Here is a 20,809-nt window from a genome sequence, read left to right as displayed (position 1 = left end):
GTCTTGAGTCATCCTCAGCCCTATTGTTCACAGAAATGTGTCAAAAGGCTCGTTGTTTGACATGTATGAATGTATCATCCACATGTGCCTGTGGAGTCCAGGAGAGAACACAGGGGTCCCCAATAGGAAGTTGTGAGCTGCTATGTGGGTGCTGGGAACCAAATCGAAGTCCTCTGTAAGAGCAGAAAGTGCTCTTTACCACTGAAGCCTCAACTCCCTGACTCAACTCTTTAAGAAAGAGGAAATAGGAAGTATATAATGCTCTAATCTGTAAAACAAATCAAGATGTCATTTCCCCACTTGAGGCCAAAGGTAGATCTCATTTCCCTCTCCTCCAATATAAATTACCTCTCTTCCTACCTCAGCATATCCAGGGTCAGTGGCCTCCAAAACTACTATAGCATTTCCCTCATGCACCCACACTGTCCGTAGGAACTGCATGTGGGTAACAAGTCAGGCATCAGCAAACTTTGCAAGTAAAGCTCCAACTTGGGTTGCCATGTCATAGCCAGGCTGTCTGTGGACTGGTTGCACCATTTCTGAGGGTGCAAGCTTCTCTTCCAAGAAGAGCTGTGGAAACATAACAAACACGGTTGCTACTCACTGGGTGCCTGCTCCATGCATTAGGATGAAGACAGGGAACTCACTTCAAAGAGCCCCTGTGCTTAGATGGTTGTACAAGAGAAGCAGCCATTCCCATGTGTTGTTTATTAAATTCAGAACAGTTAGTTGAGTGGATCATGAGTAAGCCATTGAAGGAAAAAGAGAAAAAGAAAGGAAGGGAGGAAGGAAGGAAGGAAGGAAGGAAGGAAGGAAGGAAAGGACATGAGAGCTCCTGGGTATGGTAGAGGAAAAAGCTTATTGTAGATAAAATGTGGTGATATATTGTGTCCCCCAAAATATTGTGCACCCTAATAAACTTATCTGGGGTCAGAGAACAGAACAGCCACTAGATAGACATAGAGGCCAGAAAATGGTGGCACATACGCCTTTAATCCTATCACTTGGGAGGCAGAGATCCATCCAGATCTCTGTGAGTTCAAGGCCACACTGGAAACAGCCAGGCATGGTGACTCACGCCTTTAATCCTAGGAAGTGATGGCAGAAAGCAGAAAGGTATATAAGGCATGAAAACCAGGAACTAGAGCTGGCTAAGCTTTTAGGCTTTTGAGCAACACAGTTCAGCTGAGATTCATTCCGGATGAGGACTCAGAGGCATCCAGTCTGCGGAATTGGCAAGGTGAGGTGGCTGTGGCTTGTTCTGCTTCTCTGATCTTCCAGCATTCACCCCAATACCTGGCTCTAGGTTTGTTTTTATCAAAAAGAACTTTTAAGATTCCTGATACAATAAAAGGGAAAACATAGCCAGAGGCAGGGACATCTGGAAGAGTGCACAGTGAACATAACTAGGCTGAACTGGGCCATGTGGGAGATGGGAAGAGAGAGAAGGGAACCAGGTGCAGCATCCAGGAGGCCAAAGGTACAAAAGGATAGGGAACCAAAATGTCTGGATTATTTAGGGAAGAGCCTCTGTGGGAAGGGCAGCCCAGCCCCTGAGTTGGAGAGTTTAGGGTAGGGGGCCAGGTATGCCAGCCATACTCTGTACCTAGGGAGTGAGGGATGCTGGGAGAATCTCTGGTGGCCAAGTCTGCTGTGATATGTAAAATAGGCACCTCAGCCCTTTGTCTCCAGTTTGAAAGTTAGCACTCACAAGGCAAGAGCGATAGCAATGGGTGTAAGACTACAGGTCTAGCCACAGCACTGACAGAACCCACCAAAAATGATATGAAGCCACAGGCCAGGGTCAGAGCCCTTGTCTCCTCCATACAGCTCCATCTTTGTAGCATGTACTTTGCCTTCCTGGGCATGGAGAACTGTATTTCTTTCTCCTACATTAAAATGTTATTGCATTTGTTTGCTTAGTGCATGTGTGCATGCATGCATGCGCGTGTGTGTGTGTGTGTGTGTGTGTGTGTGTGTGTGTCCATGTACACATTTACACGTGGAGGTCAAAGGACAACTTGCAAGAATCAGATCTCTACTTTACCTGCGTGAGTCCCAAGAGTCTGGAGATTTAACTCAGGTCATCAGGCTTGGCTGCAAGCCTCTTGACCCCTGAACTGTCTCACCAGCCATCTTTTTCCTACTTTCATTCTGGGCTCAAAGCGCTACCATGAACTTTGACCTAGGGATCCTTATTGAGTCAAGTGTGCTCTGTCTATGACTCCAATATTGTCCCTTCATCGTTGGCCTCCGTTTCCTGGACGGAGTTAACCGTTAGCACATGTCTCCTCGGGCCTGGATTCAGTCCTCAGTCTCTGCAGCGCTTGACTGTCAGCAACTGCTAGGGAAAAGCTCAGCAGCTGTTCACTGAGGGAATCATGAGAAGAAGAAGCAGCACACACTTGGCAGGGCACTTGGAGCCATGAAAAACATCTTGGGACCGAGGTGTCATCGTCCTTAAGAAAGGCTTTGGGCATGCTTCCTTTAGACTACTGGAAGTAATGGAGGCTGGGGTGGGGCATTGCTTTACAGGCGTGGCCACAGGTCGGTTACCTACATTCCAGTAAATAACTACAGCCTTCTTTCTCATCCATGCACCACTCTAATTCAATTCAGTGGGTCACAGGGAGATGGGTGGAGGCAAGGATAGGAAAGGAGTATGGAAACTTGCTGGGAAGGTTTCAGCAGGAAGGAGGTGAGAGATCAGTGTGGGTTTAAAGTGACCAAAATTCAGTATATATACATGTACATGCATGTACATAGGTATGTGTATGTATGTTCTATCCCTGACTTTCTTTCATGATGGACTAAAGTTGGTTTTGACCAGGGTTTTATGATGGCAATACAAAGTAAAGTAAGGCATAGGGGAAAGAAAACAATGAAACAAAATTTCCTTTTGAAGAAAAATGCATACAGCGCCAGTCCCATGGTCATAGTCAAATGAACGTGTTTTTGAAGCCCCTGACCCCGAACTTGTGCTCTGCCTGCCTGCCAGACACCAGGGTCGTGAGTTCAGCTTGGCTTTCCCAAACTGCAGTTGTCCTTTCCTGCATAACAAATTGTCTCTGGCTTAGCAGCAGTGATGGTTCCTCTCCATTGTCAGTGTAATAGGACATGGAATCGCCTAGTCAATGATGCTTTTGACATGTCTAGGAGGGGTTTTCTGGGTTAGGCTGTGACATGGGAAGACCCACCTTAAGTACGGGCTGTACTATCCCTGTACTGGAGTCCCAAACGAATAAAATCAGAGAAAGTGTGCTGAGCATGAACACTCAATTCTCTCTACTTTCTGGGTGTGAACACAACGGGACCAGCTACTTCACACTGCTGTCACATGCCTCTCCCACCACGATGGGATTCACTAATTGTGAACCAGAACAAATCTTTGTGTCTTTTAGTTGATTTGGTGGAGTATTTCCCCCTCATCAACAAGGAAAGTAACTAATACACAGCTTAAGATAAAAATAATTTCATTTATTCAGAATTCTGCCATCAGCTATCTGGGCAAAGCCTTGGTGGTGGTCTTCTGCTGATCTTACTCAGCACTTATGTACGGCAGCAGTCACTGAACGACTTGGCTAGATACAGGTAGTCACCGGTGTCCCTGTGCCTCCTCTGGCAGTTGCCACTGATACAGACTACTTGGTGCATTGCACAAGATTTCATCTGGGAAGATTCATCTCTGTAACATGCAGCATCTCACTGTCTTGAAAACTAAGCAGCCTTTTTGTACGGTGTTTCCCAAGAAGAATCAGAACAGAAGCTATCAGTCTCTCGGGGCCCAGGATCAGAAGTTGTTACGCCACTTTTTAAGTGTGATTTGAGTCAAAGAAAGTCACCTGGCCAGCTTGGAGACATGAAGAGGACACTATTCAAGTGCATACTGCAAAATAATTTCCCACTCTCAGGACCCACAGGAAGTCCCATTTGCTGGTACTACACACATTGCCGTGTATTTGTGGAATGGGTACCAACTTTAATTCTCACCTCCCAAAAAGGTTTTGACCCACTGACAACTGCCAGTTACTGAGATGATATGGTGCAAACTTGAGGGGGAATTGAGGCTTGTGGATTAAGGTCTACTAAATTCAGGCCACCATGGGAACTCAGTAGTGCATATGTGCACCTACAATGAAGAAAAGAGGCTTAAAAGAAGAGAAAACATTTGCAAATTGACATGACATGGACTGTGTTGAAAGACATAAGACTGGATAAAGTCACCAAGAATATGCACATATGTAAGAAAGGGAAATGTTTGCAATGCTAAGCCTGAAAACACCCTTATGCTTGGAGGCGCCTTTATATATAGGCATCATGGAACCGCCACTAGCCATTGCCAAATGTGCAGTGTGACAGCACACTGGTACCACCTGCTTCTGTCTGAATAGGAATGAGGTGAGAGATCAGTGTGGGTTAAAAGTGACCAAAATTCAGTGTATATACATGTACATGCATGCACATATGTTAACCCTAAATGATCACAAGAACTATTTCATGATTGAAATATGAAACAAATCTTCCCAGGCCTCCTGTCTCACATCACTGTGTGTCTCCTCTCTATCAGGAGGTGTGACTCTACATCATGCTTAGTGTAACAATCAACATTTGGATTTCCCACTGAAATAGAAATTCTTACGTTGCCAGTATTTTTCCTTAGTGGTTGGAAATATTGACAGAAGGTAACCATGAGATTTGGGGGTTTTGCAACTCAATTGCACAGCTCCTGAACATGAACTTTGAAGGTGACAATGTAGTGGTATTGCAATAGAAACTGGTTGGACATGCCTGAAGGTAGAGTTGGTCCCTTTCTAGATAAAAAGAAAAGCAATGTGCTAAGAAAGTAAGTAAGTCTCAACATCTATGTCCTTAAATGTGACTGCTAACACCAACACCAGAGAGCAAGCAACAGGGCTGATCTTGTAGGCAGAGATGCAGAGAAAGGTGTGTCAGTCAGGTGGTGGCAAGTACTTAGACACCTAGTCCTTCATACCTCCACCAGTGGCTCAGACTCTGGCCATGAGGAGAACTTTGGGACTCTATGGAAGGCTTGGGATGGTTGACATGATGGGGGCTGGGAAACGGATCAGACAATAAAGTGCTTGCCACTTTTGGGAATTTGAGTTTGACTCCCAACACCCATGTAAAAAGCCAAGTGTAGGGATGTGTGCATACAACCAAGAGCGGGGAGGCACAGACAGGAGGGTCCTTAGAGTTCACTGGCAAGCTTGTCTAGCCTAACATGTCACTTCCAGGTTCAGTGAGAGGTTTCAGAAAACAGGTAGAGAGCCACTGAGGAAGAATCTTGCAATCCATCTCTGGTCTCCACAGGCATGCTCCCATGCACACATGCATACAACCATGCACACATGTGCACACACAGGAACATGCACATACACATGCAAAAGACATTATTGGTGAAATTATTAAGGCCACTCCATGTAGTTAAAAGGGAGGTTTATTTTGTGGGGTAACTTACAAATGAAGGGATAGTTTGTAGGGTCTGGCAAAGGCATGGCGCAGTCCGGCGGTGTTCTCTGGAGAACTCTGCTTGGTCTACCTCCAGCGTCCAGAGTCCCAGAACCAAGAGAGACCTCTCCTCTTGATCCTGGGTCTTCAGCTTCCTCACTCAGCCCTGCCTTGTGGGCATGACCATGACTGAAGCCTCAATGGGGGTTGGAACTTCCAGCCAATGCTGGGATGGCTACCCACTACAAGATATGATGAGTGGCACTTCTGTAGTGCAGAGGACTCCCAAGCCTGCTTTTGGACATGCTACTGGGCATTCACACAGACAGCAGCCCTGCTGTATTTGATCTTCATGGCACATGAACACAAGGTGTATTTGCCCAGTTTCATATTGCAGTTTAAGTTTCAGTAATCATGCAAATTCATAAAGAAGCATTTTTCTTCCTCTGGGGAAAATCCCATCACAATGACCTTTATGAGTCAAGCCGTCTCTGTCCCTGAACACCTGGATGAATCAGCCTGTGTGTTACCATGCCATCATGAGTAAAGACATGTCCACACACTTGTTCTTCAGCCCTCACTTCAAAATGTTGAAAATAAAAACCTTCAGCAAAAGTATGTCATAGGCTGGAGTGATGATCAGTCAGTAAAACACATGCCACACAACCATGAGAATCTAAGTTCAACCCCCAAGATTCTGTGAAAATCCAGGCATGGCGGCACACACTTGCAATTCGGTGATGATGAGGTGGGAGGCACAGTCATACACAGAGTCTCATCCACTTGTACATCTATCCACACATGAATGTGTATACATACTGTTGGGGGAGGGGGGTCTTCTTTTCATCCATATTGTTTTACTGTGAATGTGAACATCTGATAACTTCAGATTTTTAGAAAGTAAGAACCACACACTTACCTATAACAATACATAGAATTTTACCAAATAGAATTTCTTTTTTCATCATACTCAAGACATTTGCTAGCTTCAAGAAAGATTGCATGTGCAGTTTTTTAGCTCTTGTGTATTGTAGATTTGTGCTCCTCTCTCAGATATATAGAGAGGGAATTTTTATTCTGCTCTGTAGAGCTGGCTTTTCATGCAATGAACTGCTTCCTTTGATGTATGGAAGGCAGATTGTTGGACTTAATTCCTGAAAGATTAACGCCCTATTCAGAAAGCGACTGTATCTTAGAATTTTATGCCTTGTATAAGAAAATGGACCCCACCACAGAAAGTCATATGGAGTGAATTAATCCAGTATAAGAAATACAAATGTTATGCTTTGTCTCACTTGTGGCCCCTATATTTTACATAGATACATAAAAGTACATATGTGTATATAATAATTGAAGCAGAAGTGATACCCATATAGAGGGCTGTTGTGTAAGTTTCCTCTGAGATGAAAACATTCCATCCTGCAGGGGAGCTCCTTAAGCAAGGAGGTAAACAACTCAAAACAGATTCCAGAACTCCCTGACATTGAGAAGATTCACTAGATTTAGCAAAGCAGAACCTTAGACAAGCCAAGCTGCACACTGGCAGACCAGACCAGCTGCCTGGTAGCAGAAATCGGCCCTGGAAGAGGCTGAGACCAACTGAGGCACCTGGAAAGGACACTTCTCAACCTGTTGAGCTGCTTGCAGGCTGAGCACTGTGCTCCGGATTCCTGGCTTTCGTGAGCTGTCATCCTGGGGTGGGTGTTGGAGATGCATCTGTCTCTGAGTCATTTCTGCTCCTATAAGTAACCCCTCACCCATATTCCTGTAAAAAAAAAAAAAAACTCATTGGTTCACCAAGTTGGACTTTGATGGTATCTGTACTTTGGTCTGTGGTGGGCTCCCTATCTGGGAGGAGTACACATGTGTGTTGCATCTCCCCAGGAAACGTTTGGTCACACAATGGGAGAAAGGGGAGCTAACAGGAGGGGAAGGGGAGAGATATGGAATGGAAGGAAGTTGGAGGAATGAGCTCAACATATGACATATTCATGCATGAAAATTTTTAAAATAAGCAATTTTATTTTAATAATGCATGTAGAGATTAGTGGCACCATGTGTAAGTTCCACTTAGGCTTAGTAAAGCAAAGTTAGGAAATAGTTCATGCAGCGTATTGGTTCGTGTTGCACTAAGGGCTGTCCTGGGCTAATCCACCCAATATTCATCTCTGTCAGAAAGCTGCTTTAATACGTGGCAGGTGGGGTTGGATTGCAACAGGGGAGAAATTAAGGTAGACTGAGGAGTAAGGTAGACTGACACATATTAAATATTTAGCTAGATCAGAACACCCAAGTCAGTGTAAGCCTCATGTTGAGTACTGTTAGGGTCCCAGAGAAGTCCCACAAAGACCTCTATCCATGTGCGCAATCAGCAAGAGTGTTTATTATTCCAACATGCTGAGGCTGTCCATCCCACACAAAGGCAAAATGTCAACAACACTGAGAGGGATGTGTGGGCTCCTTTTAAGCATAGCTAAGGAGAGGAGGTCCTAGGGCAGTTATCCTTTCAGATAGGATTGGCTTAAGCCAGTGGCAATCATATTAGTATGTTCTAATTGGCCAGATGTTGGTTGTTTTACTCTTTTTGAGGAGCTTCCACCTCGTTCCCAAATAAATCACACATAGAGGCTTATCCTTACTTATGAATGCCCAGCCTTAGCTTGGCTTGTTTCTTGCCAGCTTTCCTTATCTTCAATGATCCCATCTCTCTTTTGCCTCTGGGCTTTTCCCATTCTCTTACTTCTGTAAATCTTACTCTTACTCCATGGCTTGCTGTGTAGCTGAGTGGCTGGCCCTTGGAGACCTCCTCCTTTCTCTCTTGTTCCTTCTCCTTCCTTCCAGATTTCTCCTCCTATTTATTCTCTCTGCCTGCCAGCCCCGCCTATCCTTTCTCCTGCCTTCCTATTAGCCATTCAGCTCTTTATTAGACCATCAGGTGTTTTAGACAGGCACAGTAACACGGCTTCACAGAGTTAAACAAATGTAACATAAACAAAAGGAACATACCTTAAAATAATGTTCTATAACAGCCAGGGCTAGTCAGAGGCTGGTTAAGGCTACAGCTTTTCCATTTTTTTTTTTAAAAAGTTCCAGACTCTGTCTTTATTTGGTTATCATCTATTACACCTTGAGCTGCTGTGCGTCAGGCCTGGTACTGCACATAGCAGGCCTCCTCATCCTTGCTGTTGGGGGTGTTGACGATTGATTGTCCTTTGTTCATAGCGCCCTCAGAAACTGCTTGCTCAGTCTCAGGAATCTGAAATTGAGGCCTGATCTCTGAGAGAAGACTGAGCTCCCTGTTATGGAGTCTCCTGGTCCTCTCAAGTCCAAGTATCTGGGGAGATAATGTTTCCATGCATTGGGGTTGAGCTCTCATTTATGTCTCAATGTTTTTCTTAGTGCAGAAAAGTAGATGCAACTGGAAATGATCACACGAAGTGAACTGTCAGTCTCAGAAAGACAGATAACCATAAGTACAGAAAATAAACTCTTGTTTTCTATTTTAATGATTTATCTTTTCTATATCTGTGGGATATGTGTGTTCACATGCATAGGGGTGAGGGGTGCCTGAGAAGACCAGAAGAATGCATTAGTCCCTCAATCTGGAGTTACAGGCAGCTGTGAACTTCCTAATGAACTGACATCAGGTCCTTTATAGGAATAGCAAATGCTCCTAACAACTGAAATCATCTCTCTGGTCCAAGTTCATTCCTAAAATGAAGAAAGAACATTCATCCAAATAAATGCTGTATTTTCCTAGTGGACATAATCCTTTCCATGTGGTCACCTAATTGGTGCCCCAGAAAGAGTGATGGACATATTTAACATGATCTCAAATACTAAAGATACAGTATCATGTCTATGAGGGAGTTTGTAGATTGGGTTAGTTGAAGTGGTAATACCCACCTTGAATGTAGATGTCACCATCTAGTGGCCTAGGGCCCTAGACTGAATAAAAAAGAAGAAAGTGAGCTCATCACCTGCCTTCATCTCTCTCTCCGCTTCCTGGGTGCAGAGGCAGTGTGACCAGCTGCCTCAGATCCTGCTGTCATGCTGTCCCAGATGGACTGTCTCCTGGAGCTGTGACCCAAAGTCAGCCCTTCCACCCTGAAGTTGCTTTGGTCAGATATTTTTACGGGAATGAGAAATTAACTAACACAAGATTATGTGACTGGTCCACTTACATGTGCCTCGTTTTTAGAGCAAGGCCTTGCATGTGACAGCCAAGTGGTAAATGTACAATGAGTAACTGAATGTGCTTCCTGTGTGTGCTGAAATCCTGTGAAAATCAGGCCTGTCCTTCTGCAGCCATCTGGGGTATGTAACAAGTTCTCTTTGAAGGTTAAATATTATGTATCTCATGATTAAGAAACTTGAATTAAGCTCCTAGATGAACCATTTCACCCCTTGGTGCACACCCTCACCTGGATTCCCTCCTCTGTACTGTTTTCCACTAACAATGACTTACCTTCACACCCTCCCACTTGCAAAGTCAGCCATGACTCCAGCAAGCTGGCTCGGGGCCTGAACACGTGCTGTATATGTTCACTGTCCACAAAGAAACAAGTCACTGGGAATACCCTGAGATAAGGTATCCTCCTTCCCAGTCTGAGAGCCCTGGAGCAGATTTGCTCTTTTTTCACAAGGCCTTTGTCACATCTATTCTAAATCCATAAACTACCAGGACCATAAACTCAATAATAAATGATCTCTCTCTTCCGTCAACTCTTCGCCACTTAGTATAGCATGGGACCTGGCAATAATCTATGCCATCTAGGGATGGTCTCATCCCAGCATGGAGTTCCTGGATTTCTATTCTTGGGGGTCCTTTTCCTTTTCTAAGTGTCACAGTTGTACTGTTACATGATCCCGTGCTTACAAGGTTGTGTCAGTTCTGCACTGAGTCATGGTGGAGTGGATAACACGCTGAGGTCAGGAGGCAGGAAAGCTGCTCCATCGTCTAAGGAAAACCAGGCAAATGGGTCCCTTAGGATAGATGACATCTCTCTAATTATCTACCAACTAAAAGTAACTTCCTTCTCTTTCCTTTGGCTTTGTTCCTGCTGTGTGCTGTTGTCTCTACTTCCAAAGCAACCAAGTGTTCTCAGTGAGAAACAACATTTTAAATCCTTTACTTCTGTCTTTCAGCATTTATTTATGAGACATTATTGTATTTATGTTACTTTTACATACTTTATCTGTTGGACATATAGATACCTGGCTGCATGGTATATGATGGATTGTCTTTATGTTAGTCATAATTGCTGATCATAATAAACACTTTACATACAATGAGTGAATGAGTGAAATGTTAGATAAAACCATCAGAGCTTAATATTCTATAAAGAATAACATATTAAATATACAATATATGATATATGTATATGAATGACAGGGTCTCCTTATGTTGCCCTGCCTGGCTTTGAATTCACAGATATCCTCCGGTCCTTTCCTCTTGTGTCCTGGCACTAAAGGTAAACTCCACCACACATAGCCACATATTTACTTTGAATCTTACAATTCCTCAGAGACCATGAAGCAGGGTCAGGCAGACCTGCCAGGAAGAACTAGCATGCTTATAACATGCAGAGAGCTTTTTACCATGGAGACCATCAGCAGCTCAATGTAAACAGAAATAATAATCATGTCACAATATGAAAAAAAAGCAGCTTGGTTGGCTTTGGCCCAGGCTAGTCACAGGTCACCATGGGAGTAAGAAAAGAATGTGAAGTTGGAGAGAGATGTGATTAGGGCAGATTCACAGTCATCCAGGGTCTGTCTCCATCCAAAGACCTTACTGACTAAAAAAACCTGAGTATAACAAATAGAATTGGTAAGGTATTATGGGCTGGGTGCTCCTAAGAATGTTCCAGATGCTCTGGTGGATGCCCCCACATATAACTGGATTTTGTTAGCTATAAAAAAAAGGACAGAGAAGCATGGAAAGAGGGCATTATGAGAGATATGGGGAAAGTTGGAGAGGAAACTGGGTGATAAATATGGCCACATTTTATTATATACATGTACAAAATTCTCAAAAATTTTAAATATTAGCATAAAAGAAACCAATGACAGAGGAAAATACTGGAAGAAATCACTACCACCAAGGGCTGCACATATGAGGTAAAGCATACTGGAGAATGTAAATGACCCACAGGTGACCACACTCATTGCCCATGAGCCAGTACTGCTGAGCTAACCTTCCTGGCCCACTTCTGTAGTTAAAAGTGGTTTCTTTTAACAAACTGAATGATGATCAAATTGTTCCTAATCCGATTCCTTGTTCCATGACTCAAGAACCTGGAAATCCCAGCAGGTACCTCCAGACCCCAATATCTTCCTGGAACAGAACTAACTACTCAGAAATTTCCCAGAGCCTTATCTCTCAGCCGAAGCTGCAGATTCAGAGTTTGCTGGCTTTGTCTTTCTGTGGCCTGTAACAGTGCTAAAGACACAGCAGAGACAATCAGAGAAGTTTGTTCTCCCCAGTTCTGGACCAAACTGTCAAAAAATCCATTTTCTTTCTCCAGGTCCTGTCTCACAGTCTTTTGATAAAGCAAGGATTTGAGCTGAGGTTCTAGTGACAGAGAGATGGTGGAGTTGGAGATTCCACCATGGCATATCTCCCTCCCAAAACAATCTCAGAGACAAATGTTCTACCTTTGCTCCCAGAGTATAAAAGATCTTGCCTCCTTAATAGTAATAATAATAATAACAATAATAATAATAATAATGAGTGGCCAAGAAAAATACTCAGCCTCCATCCTCTAGCCTTCACACACGTACATGACATGTGTGCATGCATTATGCATACACACTGTCTTTATTGCTGTTAAGAGGGCTTGCTTACAGTTTCAGAGGTCTAGTCTATTATCATCATGGTTGGGGCCAGGATGGCAGGCAGGAGTGGTGCTGGAGAAGTAGCTGAGAACTACAACCTGAGAGAGAGAGAGAGAGAGAGAGAGAGAGAGAGAGAGAGGGAACTGGTCCTAGTATGAGTTTTTGAAAACTCAAATCCCACATCCAGTTACACACACTTCCTCCAACAAAGCCACATCTTGTAATGCTTTCAAACATTGGTAACAAAGCATTCAAATATGTTATCCCATGGAGGCCATCTTATTCAAATCACCACACACAAACACATTTTATGAATTTAACATTGAATCAACACATAAATAAAATCATGTCTGTGTGTCTTTAAAACTAACAATAAGGCACTCAGTTGTCAAAAAATAGCAAATAAACAGATAAACACATTAACAGTCTCCAGGGAGGACACAGATAAGTAGAGCTGTGACAAGATAAGACAGTGCAGAGGTCCCTCCATCTTGTGTTCTTGCTGAAGACATTTCAGACTTAACTAGAATTTGATCTCCTTAATAGAGAATCCCATGGAAAATTACCCAACTGTATTCTAAGAATCAAAGGACAAGGTGTGCCAGCTAATTTATCCTGGCTTCTGTTCAACTGCCTGCTTGGGCAAAACTCCCCTTCCAGCTAACTGCTTAGCTTAGCTTATGTTAAACTGCTTGCTTGCACAAAACCTCCCCCTGCTGCTGCTGAGCAAGATACCAGGATGTGGTTCTTGCCTTTTAAAACCCCTTACTCTGAACACTTAGGTCCTGGATACCTGAGTGTAGCCCCACCCCACAGCTTGGCTCAAACTGCAAGTCAAACTAAACTCATGTGTCCTTATTGCTTTTGTCAGGCATTTTCCCACAACCATTAAGTAAAATCGCTATAGCACTTATATTTCCTGGGGATTGGCCACATGAGACTTTTTCTATGGGAGACTCAAGGCAGACTGTTCAGTAGACCCCAAATTTTGCTGACAGAGACAAAGGAAGGAACTCATCAGGTGGCCATATGTTTTTTTCTCAAAGACCTGGTCATGGTTTCTGGTGGGTTGGACTTTTCTGATGATTGCTCTGCTGGCCTTGAGTCATTAGCCTACTAGAGGGGTTGTCCCAGCTTCTCACCTGCTCCAGCCTTGACGCTCTCCTTCCCTGCCTGGAGCACAGTTGCAACTGCATCACAGGGAGTGGACACAAGCTCCCTTTCTATCTGGTCACATACCACTTGAACTCTGAGCCTTTGGTGACGCTTTCCCTTTATCCTACAACATTCTGTCACCTTTCTGTGTTGCTCTGTCAAAAAGGTGCTGTGTCTGCGTCAAGATTTCCTGCTTCCCTGGCCCGATGCTATGCTCCTTTGTCCATTTCTAACTTGCTGTTTTCTTGTCACTTTCTGAAAGGACTGTGGGCTTTTCTAGGGAAAGGCTACATGTAACATCTTTGCTTCCCCAGGACTTGGCATTTGGCTGGTAGGTTGAGAGCGTTCCTTCCATGCTTGTATGATTCTAAACTCTGATGCTGAAAACTTTGGAAAGCTACCCTGGCTACTTCTGTTACATGAGTTATTAAGGGCCTGGACCCTGACAGCCCTAACAAGACAGGCTCAGTCACTTTGTTCTCAAAGGGCCAACTAAAGAGATGGGCTAACAGTAAAAATAAATAAAAATAAAAATAAAAATAAATTTAAAAAAACAGAAAAGTTATTAATTAAATATGGTCACAATGGGAAGAACAAAGGGGTACAGTGACTCCCAAGTCTGTCTTCGGGCTGTCGTCATGAAGTTTAGGTTTGACTGAAGAGCAGAAGATATGAAGAACTTCTTAACATCAAGGTATGGTGCCAGCCATCACTGACCCATCACTGTTAGCTCCAGTCTCTCCTGTAACGTGGTAGTCTGAGAAGGTGTCAGGCTGTGTGAAGTCTCCTCCTGAGAGATGAGTTCCCCTTCTGACTGGCTCCAGGCTTCAGCCTTTCCTTCTTTCATCTGGAGTTCTTCCTGCCCTACAGCTCTCTGATCTATCAGTTCAGGAGATGATGTACTTACAGCCTTTCCCTCTGGGTTTAACTGGTGTATGAGGTCTGTCCCCAAACATCCCTCCACGTTCTCTATTTCCTTTTGTAATAAGGAACCTGGAGGTTTGGAATACCCTGAACAGTTTTTATTTATGTATTTATTTAATTTCTGACAGCACTGTTATCTGTTAGCAGGGGCTTCTGTAAATTGTTCTAATTTGGAAGCCCTTTTCCACTATAAGGGCCTAGCAGGGTCTGAAGCATGGAGGTGGGTGGGCAAGAGGTGCCAGCTCTGTAGCTTGTTTGGGATGTTTGTGTCTTTTTGGAGTGTTAGGGAGGCACTGGCCCCTGTCTGGGGCTTGAGATCAGTGCTGGGCCAGGAACTTTAATTAAAGGCAAAGAGTTGGCATTGCCGGACTTTACAACACACACACACACACACACACACACACACACACACACACACATACAGCTCTCAGCTCTTCTCTGCAGTCCCTAGAAACTCTTGCATCGAGCAGTGAATTATTTAACAGGACAAGACCAGTAAACAAGAGTGTATGTCAGTGGTTCCCAACCTGTGGGTCTCGACCCCTTTGGGGGTTGCATATCAGATATTCACATTATGATTTGTAACAGTAGCAAAATTACAGTTATGAAGTAGCAACAAAATAATTTTATGGTTGTGGGTCATCACACCATGAGGAGCTGTTAAAGAGTCACAGCATTAACAGGACGGTTGAGAACACCTGGTGTAGAGGAGTACACCTTTGCCTTAGTGTGCAGAGGTGAGCAAGGAAATAACACAATGGTTTAAAAAAAACTCAGACTTAGTGGAGAAACAAGATGATTTATAATGCAGAAGTTTGCCGGGCGGTAGTGGTGCACGCCTTTAATCTCAGCACTCGGGAGGCAGAGCCAGGCTCTGTGAGTTCAAGGCCAGCCTGGTTTCCAAAGTGAGTTCCAGGAAAGGCACAAAGCTACACAGGGGAACACTGTCTTGAAAAAAAAAAAAGTAGAAGTTTTTTGTTTTGTTTTGTTTTGTTTTTTCCCTTAAGGAACCATGTAATTATAAGAAAAGGCACATTGTTACTTGTTTTTTCCACTACTTAAAAAACATTTTGTTTTGTTATGGGGAGTCCACCAAAGGTGACCACTCAGTCACAGTTTATAGCCAAATTAAAGTCTTTATTCTAGAATAAATCATTTTGGAAGAGAGAACCCCCAATGATAAAATGTCCCTAACAGACTGGCCTGTGGGGAAACCTACAGTACATTTTCTTGGTTAATATTTGATATGGGCAATGTCATCCCTGGACTGTTTGTCCTGAGTGCCAAAAGACAGCAAGCTGAGCAAGCTCGGAGGAGCAAGCCAGTAAGCAACATCCCTCCAAGGCCTCTAAATCCTCTCCTGACCAAGCTGCTTTTTATCACGGTGTTTTACTACAGCAATAGAAACCCTGAGACATGTTCCATCATGGCAGGGAAGGTGTGGTGGCAGAAGTATGAGATGTCTGGTCACACTGAATCCACAGTTAGGAAGCAGAAAGAGATCGAAGTCCGTGCAGCCCCGCCCATGACATGGTGCCACCCTACATGTAGAGTGTGTCCTCCCACCTCAACTAACCCAACCTACAAACTTTTTCATAGACATATCCAAAGATTGGCCTCCAAGATATTTCTAGATCCTGTCAAACTGGCCATCCATGTCAGCTATCATATCAAGGTCAGGCTCAGGCCCAGGAGTCATGCTGATTTGAATGAAGTAGAGGCCAGCTCCCTTAAAGGACATGCTGTACTACATCACCAAAATCTCCCTTCAAGATCTCTTCAAAGGAACAATGGCCACTTCCCCAGATGTGACACAGTGGCTGAACTGATCCCAAGAGACCCAAATCTCACTGTGTCTCTCCAGTCAGAGTAGGGCTTTTAGAGGATGGTAGTCAGTGGCATGCTCAGTCCCTGGGGAGGCCTGTCAGTCCCCAGAACCATGCTGCTTCTCCAGTGTGAGGAATAAACTAGGTTGTCAACTTGGCTACATCAGGAATCAACTAAAACCCAAGAAGCTTGTCATGTGAGAGATTTTCTTGATCAGATTATTTGACTCAGGAAAACACACCCAACATCTGGGTTATACCTTCTGGACACAGCCCACATAAAAGGACATGGAAGAAGGACGCTTAGCTTTTTGGCCTCCTTACCCTCACTCCCACTGGGAAGTTCATCTCCCCATTTGCTACAGCCAGTATTAATTCCAACTTCTTCAGGATTCCAATGAAGACCAATAGATCTCCAGGAACCCTCTTAGACTTCAGCATCAGATTGGGCTCCAGAGAAGCACAGCCTCATGGACTGAACAACTACTGGATTCTCAGCCTTTGTAGGATTACCTAGACCACATCCTGTAAGCTACTTTAATAAATCAGCTCACTGAACTTCCCTTTAAAATGGTTAACTCAGTGTACCTTAGACCCCATTCATTCTATCGGCTTTGTTCCTTTGTAGAACACTTGCTTTGGAATAATCCTCTTGTACACTGTAAAATTTGTCACTCAAATTGGTTTAATAAAATGCTGATTGCCCAGTAGCTAGGCAGGAAGTATAGGTAGGAAAGCCAAACTGAGAATGATGGGAAGGAAGAGGGCAGAATCAGAGTTGCCAGCCAGAAGCAGAGGAAGCAAGATGAGAATGCCATACTGAGAAAATGTACCAAGCCATGTGGCTAAACATAGATAAGAATTATGAGTTGATTTCAGTGTAAGACCTAGTTAGTAATAAGCCTGAGCTACCAGCTGAGCATTTACAAGTAATATGAAGCCTCTAGGTCCATTATTTGGGAGGTGGCTGCTGGGTATTTGGGAGTTGCTGGTGGGACAGAAACTTCCATTTACAAACACTGATTGCAATACCCAGTTATGGAAGAAATGATTAGACACATACTTTCAAATGGCAGGAGACGCATCAGCTTTCTGACAACTACAGTGAGGACTAGTATGGTAACATGACCAAGAGGAAGCTAGTGATTATTTTGACTTAAAAAAAAATAGTAAATCAACATCAATTTCTCATTCCTGGGGTAGGAAGTATGGGGCATGCAAGACTGATGAGTCCTACCACAGCCCCATTAAGTGTATTCATTTTATATGTGCAAGATGATAGATCTTGAAGAATGACAATGGATTATGATAAGCTTAACCAGGCAGTGTCTTCAATTATAGCTGCCATGTCAGACATGTTCCACAGCTTAAGGAAATTTAGACATCCCCCAATACCTGATGTATAATTATCAACTAGTGAGTACTTCCTCCTCTCCTCTTTACCCATGAGTAATGCTCACCAGGAGCAGTTTGCTTCTAGTTGTCAAGACCAGCATTACACTTCTGTATCTTACCTGAGAGAAAACCAGCCGTATCTCACGGGCTAATTTATCGGAATTTTGATCTCCCTTTCTCTTCTGAATGACATCACTGCATTAGCTCCGCTACACTGATGGCATGCAGGTTGAACTTGGTTCATAGGAATCAACAATGATTCCAGGCACATGGTTAAAACATTAATATGCTACCGAGTGGAAAACAAATTTCAGTATTGAAGAGTCTGGGGTGCACTGAGGTAACCCTTGTAATGGGAAGGCCAAGGAAATGCATCTAGGCCCTCTTTCGGGGAAACAAGAAGGCCAGTGCCTTATGGGTTGTCATGGTAACATTTTCTTCATTTGGGTAGGTTGATTACTCCAGCCTTTAGTAAGTTCTTCAAAAGGCTGATGGTTTTGAGTGGAATCTAGAGCAAAGGAAAAAAATTTTAATTTTATTGAATTCTATTGAGTTGCAGTCTTGTGTGCTTTGAACTTGCTAGATGTCCAGGAATCACACTGCATTTCTGATTCTTTGTCTCTACCTTCCCCCAAGTACTGGGGCTCCATGCACATACCATAACACCTCATTTATTGTTGAGGCCAACCTATCTGATTAAAACAAAAACAAAACATTCTGCATCTAAGAGCACACTAAGGATAGAGGGGAATGATCTGTAAAACAGATGTCTCCACCTCAAGAAAGCTGGAATATAGTATTTCTTGGGATAGAATGGCTCGTTAAATTCCCATGTATTTTTCTGCGGCACTTCCTTGTCTTTGTTCTCTGTGGTGAACTATTCAGTAGAGCCCTCTGCTGATGACTGTATTGTATCTTTACATGTAGTTGTTCCTAATAAAAGCTCAGGGCAAGAGGCTTCCTTGATCCTTAGAGCTTCTGGCACGGTCTTTGGGCACCTAGCCTTCCCTGCTGAAAATTTACATTCTAGACTCAGAGTTTCATTTCATGGACTGAGCTTGGCTTTCGGTGGCAGTTTATGTCATGCTGGAGATCAAACCCAGGAACTGGTGCCTGCTAGACAACTGGTCTACCAACTAATATGCATCTCCAGGCCACAAAGTAAAGTTCTGCTCCTGTGGAAAATCCTTTGAGACCTTGGCCATGTGTCCCAGCCTATAACATCTGTGGCAGGTTAGGGATGCTCCCTGGGGCCTATACATGATTGCCTTAGGATTTTGAAGCAAAGCCCTGACAGTCTTTGTGGAAGACCTGCTGTCTTTTGTGAATGAACTTGCAGTCTTAAAGGAAATTGAACCCTTAACTCTGGAGTTACCAAGTTACCATGCCAACTCAGCCACCCACCATCAGCTGGCTGTCTGGCCCTTCAAACTTGACTTTGGTGTGTACCACATGCACCAATGGGAAGCCGTATATGTGAGGCTTGACACTTCATGCCTCAGACTCAGAGACAATAATCACCAGCGTGAGTGTAAACAATGGGATTTTAAGTTTTTCCTGGTACCAAAGAGCAAAGGTCAGAGGCACCTTACTTCTTCCAACCCTAGCATTCCTACAAAGGAAGCCATCCTTTCCTGAAGCCAGGCCAGGCTCATGGAATCTGATGATCAGACACGTATCATGGAGGCTTCTGGGTAAGTGGCTATGCAGATGCTAAGCTCATGTTCAGCCAGTTATCATGACTCACAGTCACCCATGTGGGCACAGGGCTCATGGGCCACACAAATGACAGATTGACACAGTGAAACTGAAATGCTTGAGCTCTGAGAGCTTACCCTATTCCACACGGCCTGCCCTGCGCCGGTGATTTAGGCTGGGAGGCTGCCTGAACGATATACTGATTTATTGGCATTTAAATGTATGGATTTCAAGACACACGATCCAAACGTAATTCTAATTAGCCAACCTGACCCTTCCTGTCCTCAAGCCTGTGAGACAGTTGAGGGGATTTATTTTCTCTGCAAATATGGAGTGCTTTGGAATCATCTCAGTTCAGGATGGCTGTTTCTGCTTCATTCAAGAGCAGAGAAGAGGGGAGAATGTAGGAGCCACATTTTAAAGCCCTTTTTCAGGCTGCAAAGACACTTTTCTGGCTTGTACCATAGATTTGATATTTTAGTGGTATTTTAAGGATTATTTGGGAGGCAGTGACGAAAAGAAAAGATTAATCAGAAGACAGTGAGAGAGTTTGGGTTCAATGTCAGTAAATGCATCTCCGAGCATCTCTGCCTGACTCCTAGGGTCTTAGTTAGGGTTTCTAATGCTGTGAAGAGACACCATGACCACGGCAACTCTTAAAAGGAAACATATAAGCTGGGCAGTGGTGGCGCACGCCTTTAATCCCAGCACTCGGGAGGCAGAGGCAGGCAGATCTTTGTGAGTTCAAGGCCATCCTGAGCTACCAAGTGAGTTCCAGGAAAGGCGCAAAGCTACACAGAGAAACCCTGTCTCGAAAAACCAAAAAAAAAAAAAAAAGGAAACATTTAATTGGAGCTGGCTTACAGTTCAGAGGTTTAGTCCATTATCATCATGGCAGGAAGCATGGCAGCACACAGGCAGCCATGGTGCTGGAGAGGAGCTGAAAGTTCTATATCTTGATCTGCAGGCAGCAGGAAGTGAACTGTCTACCACACTGAGTGTAGTTTAGGCAAAGGAGACCTCAAAGCCTGCCCCCGCAGTGACACACTTCCTCCAACAAGACCACACCTACTCCAACAAAGCCATACCTCCTAATAGTGCCATTCCCTTTGGGGATCATTTTCTTTCAAACCAGCACACCTAGCATCACAGAAACTCCTGAAAGCTCTGCACATGCCAATCCATCCACTCACACAACCTAACAATAAAGCTGTCCAGTGATGTCTACAGTGGGTGAGTGTCATGATTTAGAGAGGAGGGGAGAGAAGGCTCAGGAGAGACTGGGAACAGAAGGATCATCCTGCAGGCAAGAGCTTTATTATCAGTGTCAGAGGTACTGTGAAGAATTTAAAGGAAGAGGCTTCAGTCTTACTTAACAAAGTGAGGTGACCATTCTTAAAGGTTTCCAAGGGAGGGAAGAGTCCCTGCATCTCGAGGAAGCAAGATTAGTTAGTATGTGATCTATGCACTGAAGGTTGTCTCCCAAGTAGTGAGGAAGGAGG

Source organism: Onychomys torridus, chromosome 13 (genome assembly GCF_903995425.1).
Source record: "Onychomys torridus chromosome 13, mOncTor1.1, whole genome shotgun sequence".
NCBI classification, from domain to species: Eukaryota; Metazoa; Chordata; class Mammalia; order Rodentia; family Cricetidae; genus Onychomys; species Onychomys torridus.
This window is presented reverse-complemented; position numbering follows the sequence as displayed.